Here is a 20,000-nt window from a genome sequence, read left to right on the forward strand (position 1 = left end):
CCTCATTCTTTTCTCCTCTCTCTCTTCCCTACTTCCCCTCTCCCTCCTTCCACTCCCTCTCCCTTCCCCACCTTCTTTCTCTTCCCCCTCCATATCCCTCTCCCACCTCCACCCACCCTCATCCTCATCCCTCTCCCACCTCCACCCACCCTCCTCCTTCTCCCCCCTCCCCCCTCCTCCTCCCTCTCCCACCTCCACCCACTCCCTCTCCCTTCCCCACCTTCTTTCTCTCCCCCCTACATATCCCTCTCCCACCTCCCCCATCCCTCTCCCTTCCCCACCTTCTTTCTCTCCCCCTCCATATCCCTCTCCCACCTCCCCCATCCTCCTCCTTCTCCCCCCATCCTCATCCCTCTCCCACCTCCCCAACCCCCATCCCTCTACCACCTCCACCTACCCCCATCCCTCTCCCACCTCCCCCATCCCTCGTCCCTCTCCCTCCCCCCCCACCCCCATCCCTCTCCCACCTCCACCCACCCTCTCCCTTCCCCCCCTTCCTCTCTCCCACACACACACACCTTCGCCAAGGACCGAGTCGGCGTGCGTAAATGTATACAATTTCCCCAAGAGCTCCTCCGTCCCCGATCTCCCTCAGCCTTAATTGAGACGTTATATATTAGCGCAAACGGGAAAGTGTAATTAGGCGAGCGGCGGCCGGGCGTTCGCAAAAGGGTGAAGGGATGTCGGATTTTTCGATTCGAGTTTCGATATTATTATTATTATTATTATTATTATTATTATTATTATTATTATTGTTGTTGTAATTATTATTATTATCATTATCATTATTATTATTTTATTATTAGTTTTATTATTATTATTATTATGATTATTATTATTATTATTATTATTATTATTACTATTACTATTATTTTAAAGGTTGATAAGAAGGGATGGGGTATAAAGAGAGAGGGAAAGAGGGAGGGAGGGAGGGAGGGAGGGAGGGAAGGAGGGAGGGAGGGAGGGAGGGAGGGAGGGAGGGAGGGAGGGAGGGAGGGAGGGAGGGAGGGAGGGAGGGAGAGAGAGAGAGACAGAGACAGAGATAGAGAGAGCGAGAGAGACAGAGATATTGTTAACACGTAAATAAGTAAGTAACAGACAAAGCGACAGTCAGTCGGCACCACCACCACCACCACCACCATCTCCATCACCATCACCCCTTTAAAATAATTCTCCGATGGCCGGTCACGAAATCTGAGGGAATACCTGGCTTCCCTTATGCGGCGACACATCGAGGGTAATTAAGCAATACAGTCTCTCTCGTGATGCAGTTCGGACAGTGTCTCTTCCGTCTCTTTCATCATTGTTTTTTTCTTTCTCTTATTCCCTTTCGTTATTCTTTTGTTTACTATTTCATCACTGATTTTTTTTTCTATTTATTCTACTTTTCCTTCTTATTATCTTTCTTCTTCTTCTTCTTCTTCTTTTTCTACTTCTTCTTTTTCTACTTCTTCTTTTTCTTCCATTACTTCTTCCTTGTCCTCTTCTTCTCCCTCTTCCGCTCTCTCTCTCTCTCTCTCTCTTCTTCCTCTCCTTCTCTTCCCATATATATCCGACGCAATTCAATAAATATCAAAACCAACTAAAAGCAAAGGTCTTCGCCATCAAAACAACGCTAAAACATAACCAACTTAACTGAAATTATCATAATCACACACATAATTTAGACCAGAGGAGAGTGTATATGATGGTATCAGAGGTTGCTCGATTCTGGGAACAATGTGCGGCAGAGGAGTAGCGGTAGTGGCGGCGGCGGAGGTGAGAGCGGTAGCGGTAGCGGCGGCGTCGGCGGTGGTGGTAGCGGTAGCGGCGGCGGCGGTGGTGGTAAGAACGGTAGCGGCGGCGGTGGTGAGAGCGGTAGCGGCGGCGGCGACGGTGGTGTAAGGTTGATGATGCGGGGATGTTGTTAGCGCCCGTATAGCGGCAGCGGCGACAGGGGTTAGGGGGTTATAGAAAATGGCTGACTGACTGATGATGATGGCGGTGTAGCGGCGGCGTGGCGTGGCGGGGATGGGGGGGGGGGGGGAGTAGTGGCGCGGCGATGGCGTAGCGGCGACTGACGTAAGGCGGCGGCGGGATTGTAATAGGAGCAACATCGGCGTTTTCCGCAAGTTTGTCCTTTCTGTAGCGGCGGCGGCGGCGGCGATGTAGTGTGTGACGGCGGCGTAGCGTGTAGCGGTAGCTTCATAGCAGCGTCACTACAGTAGCAACGTCGGCGATTTCGCTTAAAGCCCTACCGTACTCCAAAGCGGAAACCAGACCAGCGTAGCGGCAGCGGAGGTGTGGGTGGCCACGCGTAGGTAGCGGCGGCGGCGGCGGCGAAGGCGAAGGCGGCGGCGGCGGGGTGGGTGGGCCGCGGCGGGCAGGGGACGAGAGTTAAGTGTACGAGGGAGAAGTAAGAAGATAGCACTCAGCCTGCACGATGATGGTGCTTAAGTCACAGGTTCACTTTATTTTTTACAGGCGCTTCTTATTGGGTATTTGTCATCCGCTGATCATTGTGTTCAACGAGCCTACCTGGGGAGGGGGCGGGGAGGGCGAGGGGGGGTGAGGAGGGAGGGCGAGGGGGGTGGGGTGAGGGGGGAGGGCGAGGAGGGTGGGGTGAGGGGGGGAGGGCGAGGGGGGAGGGGAGAAGGGAGAGAGGGCGAGAGGGAAGAGGGGATGGGGGTGGGTTGGAGATAGAACGAGCGTAGGAGGGGGGAGGTGGAGGGGGGAGGCGGAGGGGGAGGGGAAGGAGGAGGGGAAGGAGGAGGAAGAGGAGAAGGAAGATGAGGAGGAAGAGGAGGAGGTGGAGGAGGAGGAGGAGGAGGAGGAGGAGAAAAAGAAGAAGAGGAAGAAGAAACAGGAGGAGTAAGAAGGAGGAGGAGGAGGAGAAGGAGAAAGAGAAGAGAAATATATGGCGAAACAGTAAAGAAAAGGACAAAGATATGAAAAGAGAGAATGGGTTAAAAGCGAACGTCGGGAATGAGAGAGAAAAAAGGTAAACGGAAAGGAAAATTTAAGAGAAAAATATAAGAGACACGTCATCCCAGATATGAAATTATTTGTTATTTAGAAGTCCTGTATATTCTCTTCCTCCATTCTTCCACTTCTCTCTCTCTCTCTCTCTCTCTCTCTCTCTCTCTCTCTCTCTCTCTCTCTCTCTCTCTCTCTCTCTCTCTCTCTCTCTCTTCCCTTCTCTCTCTCTCTTCCCTTCTTTCTCTCTCTCTCTCTCTCTCTCTCTCTCTCTCTCTCTCTCTCTCTCTCTCTCTCTCTTCCCTTCTCTCTCTCTCTTCCCTTCTCTCTCTCTCTCTCTCTCTCTCTCTCTCTCTCTCTCTCTCTCTCTCTCTCTCTCTCTCTCTCTCTCTCTCTCTCTTTTCCCTTCTCTCTCTCTCTCTTCCCTTCTCTCTCTCTCTCTCTCTCTCTCTCTCTCTCTCTCTCTCTCTCTCTCTCTCTCTCTCTCTCTCTCTCTCTCTCTCTCTCTCTCTCTCTCTCTCTCTCTCTCTCTCTATCTCTCTCTCTCTCTCCTTTCCTCTATATCTCTCTCCTCTCCTCTATCACTTTCCCCTTTTCTCTATCTCTCTCTCCTCCCCCTCTCTCCTTCTCCCTCTTTTTCTATCCCTCCTCATTTTTCTTTCTTTACTCCCCATCCCTCCTTCTCTCCCTCCCTTTGTCACCGGTTCTCCACGTCATCACCGCTGTTCGTGATAATAACACTCCTGGAGAACAGAGTCTTCAGAAATCTCCGGAGGACCTTGCAAGTCCATTATCTATTTTGGTCTATCAATGTACTCATCATTATCTTCTAACAACTTTTCCTCGGGATGGAATCAACACGCAAGCACACCCAGGAGCAAGCAAGAACACCCGCACACCGCCGAGAACATTTAAAAGAACAGGATCTAAGAACATCCCTCTCTCTCTCCCTCTCCCTCCCCCCCAGCCACCCTCTCCATTCCCCTGTGGTTTGAAGAACACATTCACAAATAACTCAAGTTCTCGCTGATGTTTTCATTATGTGTGTTTGGTTTGTTAATTTGTTTACGATTTGTGTATGTTTATCTCTCACTCTCGATGATATTTATAATGAGGAAATCCCATAATCATGTATGTATTGGTATGGTAATTCAAGACATCCCTTTTTTCATGGTACTTCGTGACGGCTTGGTTGGTTATCGTGGTGGCAATTCGAGCTAATTGGTTGGCTGGCGCGGAGGTTCGTGATCGCTGATTGGCGTGGTAGCATGAAATGGTTCGTCGGTGTGGTAGCTCGTGGCGGTTGCCCGGCTGGTGGTTGACTTTATCATTCGGGTGAATGGTCGGAGATTAGTCGGAGTGAGTGGCTGTGTAGTTCGGTTGACTGCCTGGCTCGGTGCTTTATTAAGTGGTTGAATGGTAGGCTGATGAGGTGGTCGAGTGACTGGATGGGTGGGTTGGTAGCGGGCTAACTGGGTGGGCGGCTGCGCAAGGTGGGCGGTTGCGCGAGGTGGGCGAGCGGGTGGGCGGCTGGACACCAGCAAGTGTGGAAATGAGAATGGGCGCGTTGCAGCGGGTCTCGCTCCAAGTCCTTAGAATAAGAAGGCCAAGTACTCTCTTATAAGGCCGTGGTATGTCCACACCGTCTGGTATCCTCACGCTAAGCGGCCGGTATGCCCACCCTAAGGTCTGGTACCCTCATAATGGGGCTGGTAACTTCCAAACATGTTAGTTAGAGCGGCGTCTCGTCGGCTTCCTCAACAATATGGTAGTTAGCTCTATACCCAGGTCGGCTACCTTTGCCTAACATTTAATCTCTCCCTCACCCATTTATCATCTATTCTAGTGAGTCCTTTTTATTCTCTACACCTTTTTATCACTTATTTCGCATGGCCATCACGCTTCTCCACAGCTCGGCCGCGAACGGCGTATCCCGCTCGGCTGGCGGTAATTGATAATTTTTACCTTACTCCCCCCGCGACAAGGGTCAATTAAGGGTGTCGGCGGGGCGGCGGGATACGCCCCTCGGCCGCCCGCGTGGTGGAGGCTGGACGCATTAATTTTCAAGGCCCAGCCCGACGGTCAAGTCTGCAGGCCCTTGTTTTCTTCGCCTTCGCATGCGTCCTTTTGTCAGCTGGTGGCGAGGGGTCTCGTCCCGGTAGATCCTCCCACTCCCGGCCGCGTCTCCTGACATCCTGTGCTCCCCGTGAGATCCTTCTGGCCGGCCTGACAGGTGGTAGCACTTGAAGCGTTCGGCGAGAGGCGGAGGGCGGCGGGGACGGGCGAGCGAGCAAGCCTAAGCCGGGGTCGGGGGCGGCGGTCGTGACGAGGCCGCGTTTACTCCAGCGCTTCGGATTGAGACGTCGGCTGTAAACAACATACTTACAGCGGGGTCCGACCCGTGCTGCTGTACCGGGTGTACCTCGTGTCGCTGTACCAGGATGATTACCACGTTGCTGTGTTGGCTCGATGTTAGCTTAGTCTGCCGGTGGGATCCTGTGTTGATTCTGTGACCTGAACATAACCACGTGTTCGAACTACCGGGATCTGTGTTGGTCTTGTCTGCCGGGACCTGTAATTTTGGCTGTACCTCGAGCCATCTCTCTTCGGTACCGGGATAAAATGTCGGGGAGGCGGTCTGAGCGCCCTCTCTTGGTACACTGGAGAATATTAACTCTAGCTTTATCAGTAAGCCTTACTTGTCGGGAATTCTTCATTTTTAATCTTTAGTTTCATAGACTCGATAAATTGCATTGCTTTAGAGGGAAAATCTCGAATTTATTTTACGTGGAGGAAACGAACGACTGAACAGAAACATGACAATAACGTACCGGAAGGCGTTACGTCATCTTACCTGGAAAGGGTTACGCTCCATCAAAATGAAATATAATACATTTCCACACACAACTCGCCTTTCCTCGGAATTCCTTAATACCTCCTACATAGATGGCAAATGTGGTTTTGTTGAAGTAAAGCCAATCCTCACGGAGTCAAGATTATACATATTTTGGTCACAGAGGAATCACGTAGGGAACATCCTGGCTAAAATATATCAGAAAAGTGATCACAATTTATACCCACATTCAACGTAAGAGATAAGAGTATTATTCCGATCAACGGGTGTTAGATCATGTAAAACACGCTGCCCTGTGGAACACTAAAACACTATTGAAAAAAAGGGGAAGACAATTTTCTTTCATTTTTAAGCCTAGAGAAGTTTGTATCAAGGTCGACATGTCATCTGCATTTCCCTTCTGTTACATTATCCTAGAACGCAACACATACAGTATAAAGGGATGGGGCAGGATACATCAAAATACCATATATTCAAACCTAAAAGAGAATTATATCAGGTTCGATACGTCTGCGGACAGTTCCCTTTTATAAAAAATATCTCAAAACACACAGCAACAGCATGAATTGAAAAATAAACCCCAACAACAATAATAATTACAATAATAACAATAATAAACATGGGAGGAAGGGGAAGAGAGGTCATAAAACCATCATATTCATAACTCCTGAACTCAAGCAAATACGTCACGGACACTATTTACCAAGCACGACCATTTTTTTTTCCACCACAACCTCACTCAACCTCTACACTGTGCTACACACCCGAACGTATCCAGATTTTCTCAACAGAAGGTGTCCTAAATTCACCCCCCCCCCTGCCCGTGTCCCATCCAGTTTCCTTGGCGTAATCACGGGCATATAAGCGAGGTCCTAAATATAGACTTAATCATATCATAAGAACTTGAAGTAAAAGGCGGATATGAACTTGTCCTGTGGTGCCTGACTTACCTCGGTCTAAAGTATTGTCGTTAATGTTTGATTATGTGTTGTTACTTAAATATTTGATTTATCTTGATTATTTATTTTCCTTGCGTTTCTTTAGAACTGTGATGTTAGGATATGGATGAAAGGAAAAGAGACGGTAATCAAGAGAGAGAGAGAGGGAGGGAGAGGGAGAGGGAGGGAGGGAGGGAGGGAGGGAGGGAGAGAGAGAGAGAGAGAGAGAGAGAGAGAGAGAGAGAGAGAGAGAGAGAGAGAGAGAGAGAGAAATAGGGAGAGAGAGAGAGACGGAGAGAGAGAGAGAGAGAGAGAGAGAGAGAGAGAAATGATAAGAACGAAAAGGAAGGTAAGAATAAGAAAACAAAACAAACAAAAAAACGAAAAATAATAAACGAAAAGAAAATACATAGATACAGGAGAGAAAAAAAAGAGGAAAAAAAAAAAGAAAAAAAAAGAAAAAAAGATCGTGGCAGATTCTCTCGAGATCAGAGCTGGCGATTCTAATCCCACTGGTCGGGGATCAGCGGCGACCGAAGGGGGGGGGCGGGGGGTGGATATAGAGGATCCAATCGCCTTAGGCCGCTGCTACTGGTGCTGGAGGAGCATTCAGACGTCCCAAAGGATTAGCCAGAATCCGCGTCCTGATTCTACCTTTGAGGTGTGTGTGTGTTGGGGAGGAGAGAAGGGAAGGTGGAGGGAGGTGGGGGCGTAAGGGAGGGGGAAGGGCGTAAGGGGGGTTGGAGGGGGTGGGCGTAAGGGAGGGTTGGAGGGGGTGGGAGTAAGGGGGGGTTGGCGTAAAGGTGGAGGGAGAGGGCGTAAGGGAGGGGGAGGGGGAAGGGGGAAAAAGGGAGGCAAGGGGGTTGGGGAAGGAGAGGGAAGTGGGAAGGGGAGGGGAACAAAGGAGGGGAGAGGAGGAGGAGGGCGTAATGGGAAAAGGGAGGGAAGGAATAGGTGTAGGAATGAAGGTAGGAATTGGGGAAAGGAAGAGGAGAGAAGGGCGAAAAAGGGGACTGAGAGGAAAGAAAAAAAAACCGGAAAAAGGGAGAAAGAGGGAAGAGAAATGGGAAATAGGGAAGAAAGCAAAGAAAGTAAGGAAACGAGGGAAGAGGGAATGGTAAGAAGGGGAAATGAAGAGGCGAGAGAGGAGACTAGGGGAGGTGGAACGGGAGGAGAGAAAGGAGATAAAGGTGGGGGGGGAGGGGTTAGAGAGGGGTAGGGAAAGGGAGGGAAGGCGCGGGAGCTACACACTTCCTTCTAGATCACATTAGCCCGGATTAGGCGCCCAGCTTATCAAAGGCCGACCAAATACAACACTAATCAGGGAGCTTTGCCGCCATTAGGCATTATCATTTTCCCTTTCTCGTCTCTTCTCTCTCTCTTTCTCTCTCTCGCCTGTACTTTCCATTCTGGTATTTCTCAAGGACGGATTTGCTCTCATTCCTGTGATTAACATATGTTCGAGTGGTTGTTTGCATATCTTATTGTTCGCACTAAGGGAATTTTTCAAAGCTTCGCACAGATTTAAACTACAGAGAGAGAGAGAAGAAATGAGACAATTTTTTTCACTGATTAAAATTCTCCTTTTTTTTCTTGTTCTTTTTCTTTTGAGGCGCAACGAAGGGAAGCTATAGAAATATTTGTTTTATTTATGAGGAGGGGGAAGGAGTTGTGATAGGAATTTTACTATGACAATATATGCTGCAGTTAACCTTGTGGAAGAATTGATGATGTTCCTGTATGTCTCTCTCTCTCTCTCAATCCAATCATCGAACAACGAACGTAACTATCAAACATAACAAACAGCCCAATTATCGAACAGCCTAACCATCGAACAGCCAACCATCGAAAAGGCCAACTATCAAACATGCCAAACAACCCAACTATCGAGCCTAACCATCGAACAGCCCAACCAGCCCAACTATCGAACATGCCAAACAGCCCAACCATCGAACACCACAACTATCGAGCAGACTAAACAACCCAACTATCGAACAGGCCAAACGACCCAGACAGCGAACAGCCCAACCATTGAACAACACAAACAGCCCAACCATCGAAAAGCCCAACCAGCCCAACTATCGAACAGGCCAAACGACCCAGGCATCGAACAGCCCAACCATCGAACAACACAAACAGCCCAACCATCGAAAAGCCCAACCAGCCCAACTATCGAACAGGCCAAACGACCCAGGCATCGAACAGCCCAACCATCGACCAACACAAACACCCCAAACCAACCCAATCTATCCCCCGGCTCTGCACTCTTTCCCCCCCCTTCCCCCCTCCCCCCACCAACCTCCCTAGCCAGCAGAGACAAGTGCATGTCCCCCACCGTTTAACCGGCTCTCCTGTCCGTTAATGACCCGCCGTCCTCGGGATAAACGGCATACTAATTACCCCCGCGCTAGCATAACCGGCGTGGCATGAGGATATTATTGCTTCACGCTTCATAAAGTGCAGCGTGACGCTCGCTCTGGGCGTACTGACTGACCTAAGGGTAAATACTCCCATGCGTATTTTGTTTAATGTTGTTTCGATTATCTTTTATTATTATTCTCTTTCTCTGTTCTGTTTGCGTCTGTTTATATATCTGTCAATCCGCCTATGTGTGTCTCTACGTATATGTCTGTTAAGAGAAAGATAATGAAGAGACGGAGGATAAGAAAATGACGAAATAACTAAAAAAAAAAAAAAAAAACAACCTCCTCAATAAATTAACACAAAAAAAAAAAAAAAAAAATTCAACCACGTCCTGCATCCTCGAAAAGGTCCAGCGGTGGCCCTCTGGTGGCGAATTCGAGAACTCCGGCTGTCGACTGTACACCTGTATGATCATCGTGGTTTTCATCAACCCGTTTCGTGGCGAGTAGAAATTAAGGCTTAGGCTACAGGTACTATCAGAGGCTCACTAATTAACCGTTTGTCTTGTATAATTATGAAAATGTAAGAAAAATAGGCAGTATCTTACGGCTGATAGTGCTAATAACTGCGTTTAGGATGAAACATGGAGAGAGTCATTGTTATTAAGATCAAAGGAACGGTGAATAAATATATAGAATATTCCAGAACGATGAATAAAAAAAGTCTGTTCTTAAAAATATCGATACTTTACCGCCATTCTTTGCACGGAATGTGTATTTTCCTCTTTAGTTATTCACTCGTTTGCCGGTCATTAATATGATTTTTAAAAATTTCTTAGTTATTGAAGGAGAGAGAGAGAGAGAGAGAGAGAGAGAGAGAGAGAGAGAGAGAGAGAGAGAGAGAGAGAGAGAGAGAGAGAGATAGAGAGAGAGAGAGAAAGGACCCCCGCCCCCCCCCCCAAAAAAAAACAAACTTTGTAATGGACGCCACTTAAGAATCCCGCGACCATTCAACCCTTAAAACGACCAAACACCCGCACACAAAAGCCACAAACGTCAGGAAGGAATGGTGCAAAATTTACTACCGGGGTTTTCCAGCGGCAAGGATCTGATGGCGACTCCTCTATCCCTGGCCTTCCTCTTGATCCATGCAATCTAGCTCCTTCGTCCTGCCCTGCCTTGCCCTGCCTTGCCCTGCCTTGCCCTGCCTTGCCCCGCCTTGCCCTGCCTTGCCCTGCCTTGCCCCGCCTTGCCCTGCCTTGGTCTTCCCCCCTCTCGTTCGCTTCCTACTGTGTCACCTCTTCCTTCCCTTCCATTGCCCCTTTCTCTTCCTACTCTAACTTGTGCCTTCCTCTCTGGATTTAGTTTTGTTTCCTTGTATTTATATCTTTCGGTTTCTTTCTATCCTACCCTTCTATCCTTCCCTTCTTTGCCCTTCCTTCTCCTATTCTATTGCCTTCTCATTCTATTCTTCCATGAATGTTTCTCTTCCTACTCTACCCTGCCCCCTTCACTCCCTGTTTTATTCTCTTTCTACCTTTCTTTCCTCCTTATCTCCCTCTTTTCCTACCCTTCGCGTCCTTCTTCCTTAACACCAGCCCTATCTCTCGTCATCTTCCTTTTCTCTTATCAGTTCTTCTTTGTTCAATTTCTCTTCCCCTATCTCGTCCTTTCGTCCTCTTCTTCCTCTGCCTCCTTCTGGCTCCTGAAAGTCCTCCTCCTCAGAAGGAAGTCTCTCTTATCCTTATTTCTTCCTCTTTTCTTGTCACTTGCTCCCACTTCAGGACGACCTCTTTGGCTGCGTCTGAGGGCAATGTGTGACCGACTTCGGACTTCTGGTTGAGTGAGAGATCGACGTCTTTGTCGTGACTGGGGTTGATGTAGGCCCGAGGCTGAAGGAAAGTTGTGCTGTTGGGGGGTTTTCGTGCCTGAAGGCGCAACTCTCTCTCTTTCTCTTTCTTTTCTCTCTATCTCTCTCTCTTTCTCTTTCTCTGTCTCTGTCTCTGTCTCTCTCTCTCTCTCTTTCTCTCTCTCTCTCTCCCTCTCGCGCTTGTATATCTAATTTGACCTTCTCAATAATCCATATTCTTTCTCCTCGTCTCCCCTACTTACTCCACCCCTTCCCCCACCCCACCCCCCACTCCTCCTTCACCTATATCCCTCTTCGTCTCTCTCCCTCTCTCCTTCGAGCGTGACCCCAGCGTGCAGGGACCTCTCGCACGCCGGTGGTGGCCCTCGACCCCCGTGATTAAAAAGCAGGTAAGTTACGGTATGAAGTTGTAAACCAACCTTGGCTTCTCGCTCCTCCGGGTCTCTCCCTAAACCGCCCTGGGGAAGATGGCTCGTAAAAGACGAGTCTTGTGTTTCCATCAAGACTGTGAAATGAATGTAAAGTCGAAGAGGCAGAGTGTTTTTTTTTTTTTTTTTTTTTTTTTTGGGGGGGGGGGTTAAGGAAGGGGTTGTTTGGTTTTCTTTCGGATTTTTTTTTTTCTATTTTTATTTTTTAGTCTATTCTGTTTTTCCGTATCTTTCTTGTTTTATTTTATTTTCCATGTTTCCCTATTCTCTTCGTTTTTTTTTTTTTGTTTGTTTAATATTTCGCTTTTATATTTATGTTACTTTTGTTTAATTTTCCTTTTTTATTCATTTTTTTCTTTCTTTCTTTCATTTTACTTTTCTTTTTCCATTTCCTTTCTCCTCTTTTCCTTTCCTTTGATCTTCCTTCCTTCTGTCTTCCTGCCTTGACCTTTTCCCTCTTCTCTTCCTTCTTTCCTTCCGTTTTTCTCCACCTATTTCTTCCTTCCTCTTCTCCCTCCTTTCCAACTCCTCCATATTTTCGCTATTTCCATCTTCCACCTCCTCTCCCTCCTTCTCCTCCACTTCCTCCTTCTCCATCTACCACCATCACCACACCACCACCTCCTCCTTCTCCCCCTCTTCTCCTCCTCCTCCTCCCCAATCTCCACCACCACCACCTCCTCCCCAACCTTCTCCTCCTCCCCAACCTCCTCCTCCTCCTCCTTCTCTTCTTCTTCTTCTTCTTCTTCTTCTTCTTCTTCTTCTTCTTCTTCTTCTTCTTCTTCTTCTTCTTCTTCTTCTTCTTCTTCTTCTTCCTCCTCCTCCTCCTCCTCCTCCTCCTCCTCCTCCTTCTCCTCCTCCTCCTCCTCCTCCTCCTCCTCCTCCTTCTCCTCCTCTTCCTCCTCCTCCTCCGTCAGGCAAACTCCACCGTCGCCAGTGAGTGGCCGTCAGAGGCACTCGCGCGGATCAAGTTCCACGACGGCCGTTTTATGCACCGTCCTTGGGAAGGGAGGAAGGGAGGGGGGAAAGGCAGGAGAGGGGAGGGGAAAGGGGTGGGTGGGGGGGAAGAGGTTGGGAGACGGGGGTAGGGGAAAAGGTAGAGGAGAAGGGGGGAGGGAGGTAGAGGAGAGGGGAGAATGGAAGGGAGAAGGGGGGGACGGTTGGAAGGATGGGAGGGGTAGGAGGGGGAGTGGGGTGGGGGAGGGTTGGGGGTATTCGTGGAAGGGAGAGGAGAAGGGAAGAAGGGTAGGAGGGAGGGAAGAGGGGGAAGGAGGGGAGGGGGGAGAGCTGGTAGGAGGGGGAGCTTGGCCAATAAACGTGATAACATCTTGATAAAGTTGCCGATATGTCAACTTGAGAAAATTATGTGTTTGTTGTGTTATTTTACATTAATCATAAAAAAGAAGATTAGGTGGATGGGGTGAACTGAACAATTTTATCATATATATTTTTTTTCATTCCTCTCTCTTTCTCATTTTCGTTTTATATACATACATGCATGAGTGTGTGTGTGTGTGTGTAAATATAATATAAAGAATATAATTGTTATTTTCATCTCTCTCTCTCTCTCTCTCTCTCTCTCTCTCTCTCTCTCTCTCTCTCCCTCCCTCCCTCCCTCCCTCCCTCCCTCCCTCCCTTCCTCCCTTCCTCCCTTCCTCCCTTCCTCCCTCCCTCCCTCCCTCCTTCCCTCCCTCCTCCCCTCCTCCCCTCCTCCCCTCCTCCCCTCCTCCCCTCCTTCTCTCTCCCTATCTCTCTCTTGCTTTATATACATATATTCCCTGATTTTTTCAATTCCTTTTCTTTTCTATTCTTCTTAGATATCCCTGGCGAGGGACTGTGACGGACATGTGGTAATTTCATGGGTCAATTCTTAAAAAAAAAAAAAAAAAAAAAAGTGAAAATGTCTTTTTGAAAAGTTGATTTTCTTCTGTGGCGAGGAAACGCTGAGAAATTTTTGCTTCATTTTAATGCAGATAAGATACATTTTTTTTTTTTCGTTATACAAGAAGAAAAATATAAATTAAGTTCAGGTTTCATATTCCTGGTATTTTGATATGGAAAAAAATAATATATAAAAAATCTATTCCGTTGAGAATTATATAAGTAACAATTACAAGGGGAAAAAAATCTAACAAACGTCTTTAAAAGCTAAATGTAATTGGCATGTATAAAGCAAATGAAATGAATAAAAATGAAAAGAACGAAGTGCAAACCACAAAAGAAATGATCCTTCCAATCTTGCTCACAAAAATTACATATCATTTCATAATTTCACGAGATCTAAGTTTATCCCCAAAAATCGCTATGCTCAAGAGCGAAAGAATTTTGGGGAAAATAAAATTAAAGGGAAGAAGAATTTAAGCTTGCCTCGCACACAGAGACACACACGCACACGCACAGTCGCACACGCACTCAAGGTCTATATAAATACTTATATAGACCTTGCACGCACACACACACACACGCACACGAACATGCAAGCACGCACGCACGCGCACGCACACATGCACGCACGCGCACGCACGCACACATGCATACGAACACGCAAGCACGCACACACACACACAGACACGCGCGCGCGCGTGCGCGTGCGAGCATATATATATATATACATACATATATACACATATGTATATATATATATATATATATATATATATGCATATATATATATATGTATATGTATATGTATATATAGAGAGAGAGAGAGAGAGAGAGAAATAGATGGGTAGACTGATGGACAGAGGGGTAGATAGACAGAGACATTATATATGCACATATGGACGCACACATATTGCATTCTCTCTTCTTTCTTATTGGCAACAGACACACACAAATGACCTCACCATCGCCAGTCTCTCAAAATTTCCTTCAAGCAACAGGCTTAGCAATTTTTCATCTACCCCCCCCCCCCCTAAGGTAAATATCTACCCCCCTCCCTACCCTACCTCCCCCTTCCCCCTACCCTATTTCCTCCTCCTCCCTTCCCCTCCCTTCTCCCCTACTCTATCTCCCCTTTCCCCCTACCTTATATCTCCCTTTCCCCTCCCTTCTCCTACCCTATCTCCCCCTACCCTCCCCCTCCTTCCCCCTACCCTCCCTTCTTTCCCCCTACCCTCCCCTTTTTCCCCCTTCTTCCCCCTACCCTCCCCTTCTTCCCCCTACCCTCCCCTCCTTCCCCCTCCCCTCCCCTCCTTCCCCCTCCCCTCCCCTCCTTCCCCCTCCCCTCCCCTCCTTCCCCCTACCCTCCCCTCCTTCCCCCTCCCCCTTCTTCCCCCTACCCCTCCCCCCCTCCTTCCCCTATCTCCCTCTACTTTTCGCTTTGGCTGTAAATACAGAAAGTCTCATGCGTCACTGTGATTACACTCAAAGCTCTGTGATTATATTCAAATTAGCCATGATATTCCGAGCCTTAAGTACTGATAAGAGAGGCGTAATTTGGAGATAAGAATCTGGCCGATGATAAACGCTCGGCGCTGCGTCGTTGTCGGCGGCGAAGGAGGGGAGGGGAGGGGGGGGGGAGAACAGCTGATCGCGCATCGTCGGTTATTGTTCCGAGTTACATCTTGTTCCGTCTTCTCTCCTCCTCCTCCTCCTCCTCCTCCTCCTCCTCCTCCTCCTCCTCCTCCTCTTCCTCTTCCTCCTCCTCTTCCTCCTCCTCTTACTCCTTCTTCTTCTCCTTCTCCTTCTCCTTCTCCTTCTTCTTCTTCTTCTTCTTCTTCTTCTTCTTCTTCTCCTCCTCCTCCTCCTCCTCCTCCTCCTCCTCCTCCTCCTCCTCCTCCTCCTCCTCCTCCACCTCCACCTCCTCCTCCACCTCCTCCTCCTCTTCCTCCTCCTCCTCCTCCTCTTCTTCTTCTTCTTCTTCTTCTTCTTCTTCTTCTTCTTCTTCTTCTTCTTCTTCTTCTTCTTCTTCTTCTTCTTCTTCTTCTTCTTCTTCTTCCTTCTCCTCCTCCTCCTCCTCCTCTTCTTCTTCTTCTTCTTCTTCTTCTTCTTCTTCTTCTTCTTCTTCTTCTTCTTCTTCTTCTTCTTCTTCTTCTTCTTCTTCTTCCTTCTCCTCCTCCTCCTGCCCTTCATACGTTTCATTTCTTTGTCTTTGTTTTTATAATCAATACCGTGGATTTTTTTTATTTATTTTTACTTTTCATCTTCTCTTTCTCATCTTCATTTTCCTAGGATAATGAAAATATAATGGTAACAATAGTAATAATCATAATAATAATTATTATTATATTATCATCATTGTTACAATAATAATAGTGGTAATAATTATTATTATCATTATCATTATAGTGATAATAATAATAATTTATTGTTATTATTATTGTTGTTATTATTGCCTTGCTTCCTTCTCTTTCTTCCTCTTCCTTTCCCTTGCTTTTCTTCCTGCTGCTCCTTCTCCTTCTCTTTCTTTTCTTCCTTCCCCTTGCCTTTCTTCCTTCTCCTCTTCCTTCTTCCTCTTCCCTTTCGCCGCCTTTACGCGTAATGTAAACGGGGAATGAAGAGAACCCTTCGGCGAGCAGAGCGGAAGGGGCGAGGGATAGAGTCATAAAGGGCATCGGGCCGAGCGCGGAGTGCGGCCGCCCTGACCCGAGATGCCGTAACTGTTCCTCGCCTAAATCTTAACTTTATTGATGATCTTATTGGCCGCCCATCCCGCGCGCATCAAAGGCATATGCGGCGGCGGGCGGCGACGGAGACCTCAGCGCGGGGCGAAGAGGTGCTCCGGCGACCGAGGCGACTTCTCTGTTCTTTTTCCTTCGCAAGGTCGTTGTCCCGCCGCCGCCGCCGCTGCCTTTGGGATCTCGGAGTCGTTCGGCCCCGAGGTCCGCGCCGACAAATAATCCGGTCGGCGACGTCTCCGAAGTCGGAAACAAAGTCCGGTAATTATGGCTGGCGTCGCGAGGGAGGCTGGCGAGCGTGGTGCGGCGTGGAGGATAGTCCCTTAATCCTTCCCTGGGCGAGGTGACCCTCCCGTGCGGCGCCGCGTCCGGACCCGCGCACCCGCCCCGCCATGTGCTCCTCGGGGACGCCATCGCGCGAGGCCCGCGGGATGCCGCTGCCTCCGATGCAATCTAAAACATTCTATTACTGCAAGCGAGTCTCTCAGCGCCGTCATTGATCTTCGTTCGTTCAAGGAAAAGTTCTAAAGCGTGCCAAAGCCAGCGACGCGGGTCTGAACGTCCCGCAAGAGGCCCGCCTGTGCTCACGATTTCGCGATGCTTTGTAAGTGCAGCGCTGATGGCTGATAAGACACGGCAACTCACGAGCTCCGCCCAACGAGGCGCATGCGCTGCCACCCACTCAGCGAGCATCACCGCCGCTCATCTCTTGACATCCCCCTCGAAAACATCGGCTTTATCTGTCCCCCGATGCGACGCGCGGATCGGAAAACGCCGCCCCTGCCCTGCCCCCGCCCGCAGCCGCCCCCGAGGGCCCCGGGCCGCGCCGCCTGGAGGATAATTTGGCCGTAATGCTGACTGAGTGCGGAGGGGCGCGAGGGCCGCTGTGTTCCCCGAGAGAAGAATTGAGATATTGTTCTGCTACAAAGGACCGTAATGGGATAAACTCGTACATGGAGGGATTATCACTGACGGGGGTACTATGACAGGGTATGTTGGGTGGGTATCTGTGATGTATTGACTCGGGACGCGGCTCGACAATCAGTTTATGCCGTGCTTGCTGTGTTTATTTTTGCATATGCAAAGCAACTACATTGAGGATTAGGTTATATGGCCCATGCGGTATGTACGTATAAACACACGTACACACATGCGAATGTACGCTTACGCAGATGTACACATATGCGCGCGCGATTTATCAAGGATTTTGATTTTTTTTTTTTCAATTAACTATTTTTGAAGGTGGCTCTAGCAGACAATCTTATAAAAATATATATTAAAAATAAAAGTAAATATACAAATAATGAAGTAAAATAAAAAATAATCTTTATATATATTTTTTTTACCACGAATATTAATGCACGTATTTCCTAAAAAGATAACTAACTCCGTCTTCTGAGACCCTTTAAGAAATTTCACTTTTGGAAGATTCTAATTTCGCACAAAAAAAAAAAAAAAAAAAAAAATTCGAGGTCCCTTATTCGTAAATTTGATTTAAAGATCAGGAGATCAATATATGTTGTGGTTTCTGGCATCTTTCTAATTAATCTGATTGATCGATTAAATCACTTTTACTTACTCTGAATCAGTGATTAAGGAGACTCACCTGCAAAAAAGAAAAAAATATTATTAGAATGATGAGAGAGAGAGAGAGAGAGAGAGAGAGAGAGAGAGAGAGAGAGAGAGAGAGAGAGAGAGAGAGAGAGAGAGAGAGAGAGGGGAGAGCATCCTCGTATGCAGTCATATAAGAATGAAGTGTACAGATAATAATAATAGTAATGGAAATTATTATAACAATAACGATATTAATAATAGTAATAATAACAATAGTAATGGTAATAATAACAATAGTAAAGCTACTACTAATATGAATTGTAATAAAAATAATAATATTGACAATAATAATAATAATAATAATACTAAAAGCGATAATAATGATAATGATAAATAATAATGATAATCATAATAATTATAATGATAATGATGATGATAACAATAATAAAAATAATAACAATGATTAAAACAATAACAATAATAATAATAATAACAAAAATAATAATGATAATGATAATAATAATAATAATAACAATAATAATAATAATAATAATAATAATAATAATAATATAATACAAGACTAATGATAATATTAATAATAATAATGATAATAATAATGATAATAATAATAATAATAATAATAATAATAATAATAATAATAATAATAATGATAATGATAATAATAACAATAATATTAATATAATTAATGAAAATAACAAAAATAACAATAAAAATAATAATTATATCAATAATAATATTAAGAGAGAGAGAGAGAGAGAGAGAGAGAGAGAGAGAGAGAGAGAGAGAGAGAGAGAGAGAGAGAGAGAGAGAGAGAGAGAGCTAAAGCGAAATGAAGAGAAGAGAGAGACAGAAAGCGAACGAGAAGAGAAGAGACACACAGCGAAAGAAAGAGAAGAGGATAGAAAGAGAAAAGAGAGAGGAGAGAGAATAACCACCAGCCAGAGAAGACGAAAGAGGAACCAGAGGCAAACAAGCAACTGATTCAAAGCTATTCAAATGATTACAGCCATTAGACGCACGCTCGTTTAGCCTGCAAACTGACGGCGCATTTTAATTGTTGTCTTCATTATAAATAAAGCTGCAATAAATTTCCGACAATTATAACTGCGCCTCACCACCCCTCTCTCCCTCTCTCCCTCCCTCCCTCCCTCCCTCCCTCCTCGGTATCTCCTTCCCTCCCTCCCTCATCTCCCCTTCCTCCTATTCTCTCGTTCTTGATCTCACATTCTTTCTTTCTTCCTTCCTTCCTTCCTTCCTTCCCTTCCTTGTCTCTTCCTCTTCCTCCTTCTCTCCCCCCTTCTTTCTTCCTCTTACTCTCTTCTTCTCCCTTTTACTCCTTAACCCACCCCCTCTCCTTCATCTCCCTCTCCTTCTCTTTACCTTCCCCCCCCCCTTGCCCACTTCTCCATCCCTCTCCAGCATTATCTCCCCCCACTCCTCCCCCCTCTTCCCCCCCTCCTCCCCACCTCTTCTCCCCCTCCTCCCCACCTCTTCTCCCCCCCTCCCAAACAACCATCACAGAAGTGGTCGCCGGATCATCAACCTCGTTCCGAATGCCCGGATGTAGATGGCGTGCATAGAGAAAGCCGTCCATTTGTAGCACAAAGGTTGTTTACCTGTAAAGTGTATACAGTGTGTGTTTGTATGTGTGTGTGGGTGTAGGTGGGTGGGTGGGTGTAGGTGGGTGAGTGGGTTGGTGAGTGGGTAGGTATACAGGGGTATGTGCATATGTGTTGTGTTGTGTTGTGTTGTGTTGTGTTGTGTTGTGCTGTGTGTGTGTGTGTGTGTGTGTGTTTGTGTGTGTGTGTGTGTGTGTGTGTGTGTGTGTGTGTGTGTGTGTGTGTGTGTGTGTGTGTGTGTGTGTGTGTGTGTGTGTGTGTCCTTGCATGTGCTTCAACCACGAGAATTCACCTGCAAATCCCCCCCTCCCCCCCCACCCACCTCCCTACCGGCACCACCTGGTTCCTCACGCCCACCTGAGGGAACCATCTCACCCTTCCATCTGCCGGCAGGTCACGCCCAGCCGGGAGGGTCACGCCTGGAGTCAAGGTCAAAGGTCAAGGTCAAATTTACAGGTTATTCCCCGCCAAAATTGTTTTTCCTCGCTCTTCTTCAGGAGAAAGAAAACGAAAGAGAAAAAGAAGATGGAATAAAAAAAAAAAAAAAAAGGAAAAAAAGGTAATTCCACGAAGAATATTTACGTGAAAAAAATATGATACCGTCTTAGCATAATCTAAGGTCACGTGGCTGTCACTCGTAAGATAGACAGTCGGAAGATAGACAGAACCGAAGGAGCCGCAGTTAAGGAAATGGCCACAACGACACAAAAGACCGAGCCACGTTGCCTTAGAGGGCGCTGGCAAAAGGCACTAACTACGCTGTAAAAGGAGGCGAAAGG

General features: G+C 47.1%; 1 protein-coding gene across 1 annotated transcript in view; it reads right to left on the reverse strand.

Moving 5' to 3' along the window:
* The window catches only part of LOC125026658 (zinc finger protein GLI2-like), a 153,899-nt gene that overhangs the window by 63,715 nt on the left and 70,184 nt on the right, over positions 1-20,000 (reverse strand). The gene's annotated exons all lie outside the window — the stretch shown is intronic.

The sequence above is a fragment of the Penaeus chinensis genome, chromosome 6, assembly GCF_019202785.1.
Source record: "Penaeus chinensis breed Huanghai No. 1 chromosome 6, ASM1920278v2, whole genome shotgun sequence".
Lineage (NCBI taxonomy): Eukaryota > Metazoa > Arthropoda > Malacostraca > Decapoda > Penaeidae > Penaeus > Penaeus chinensis.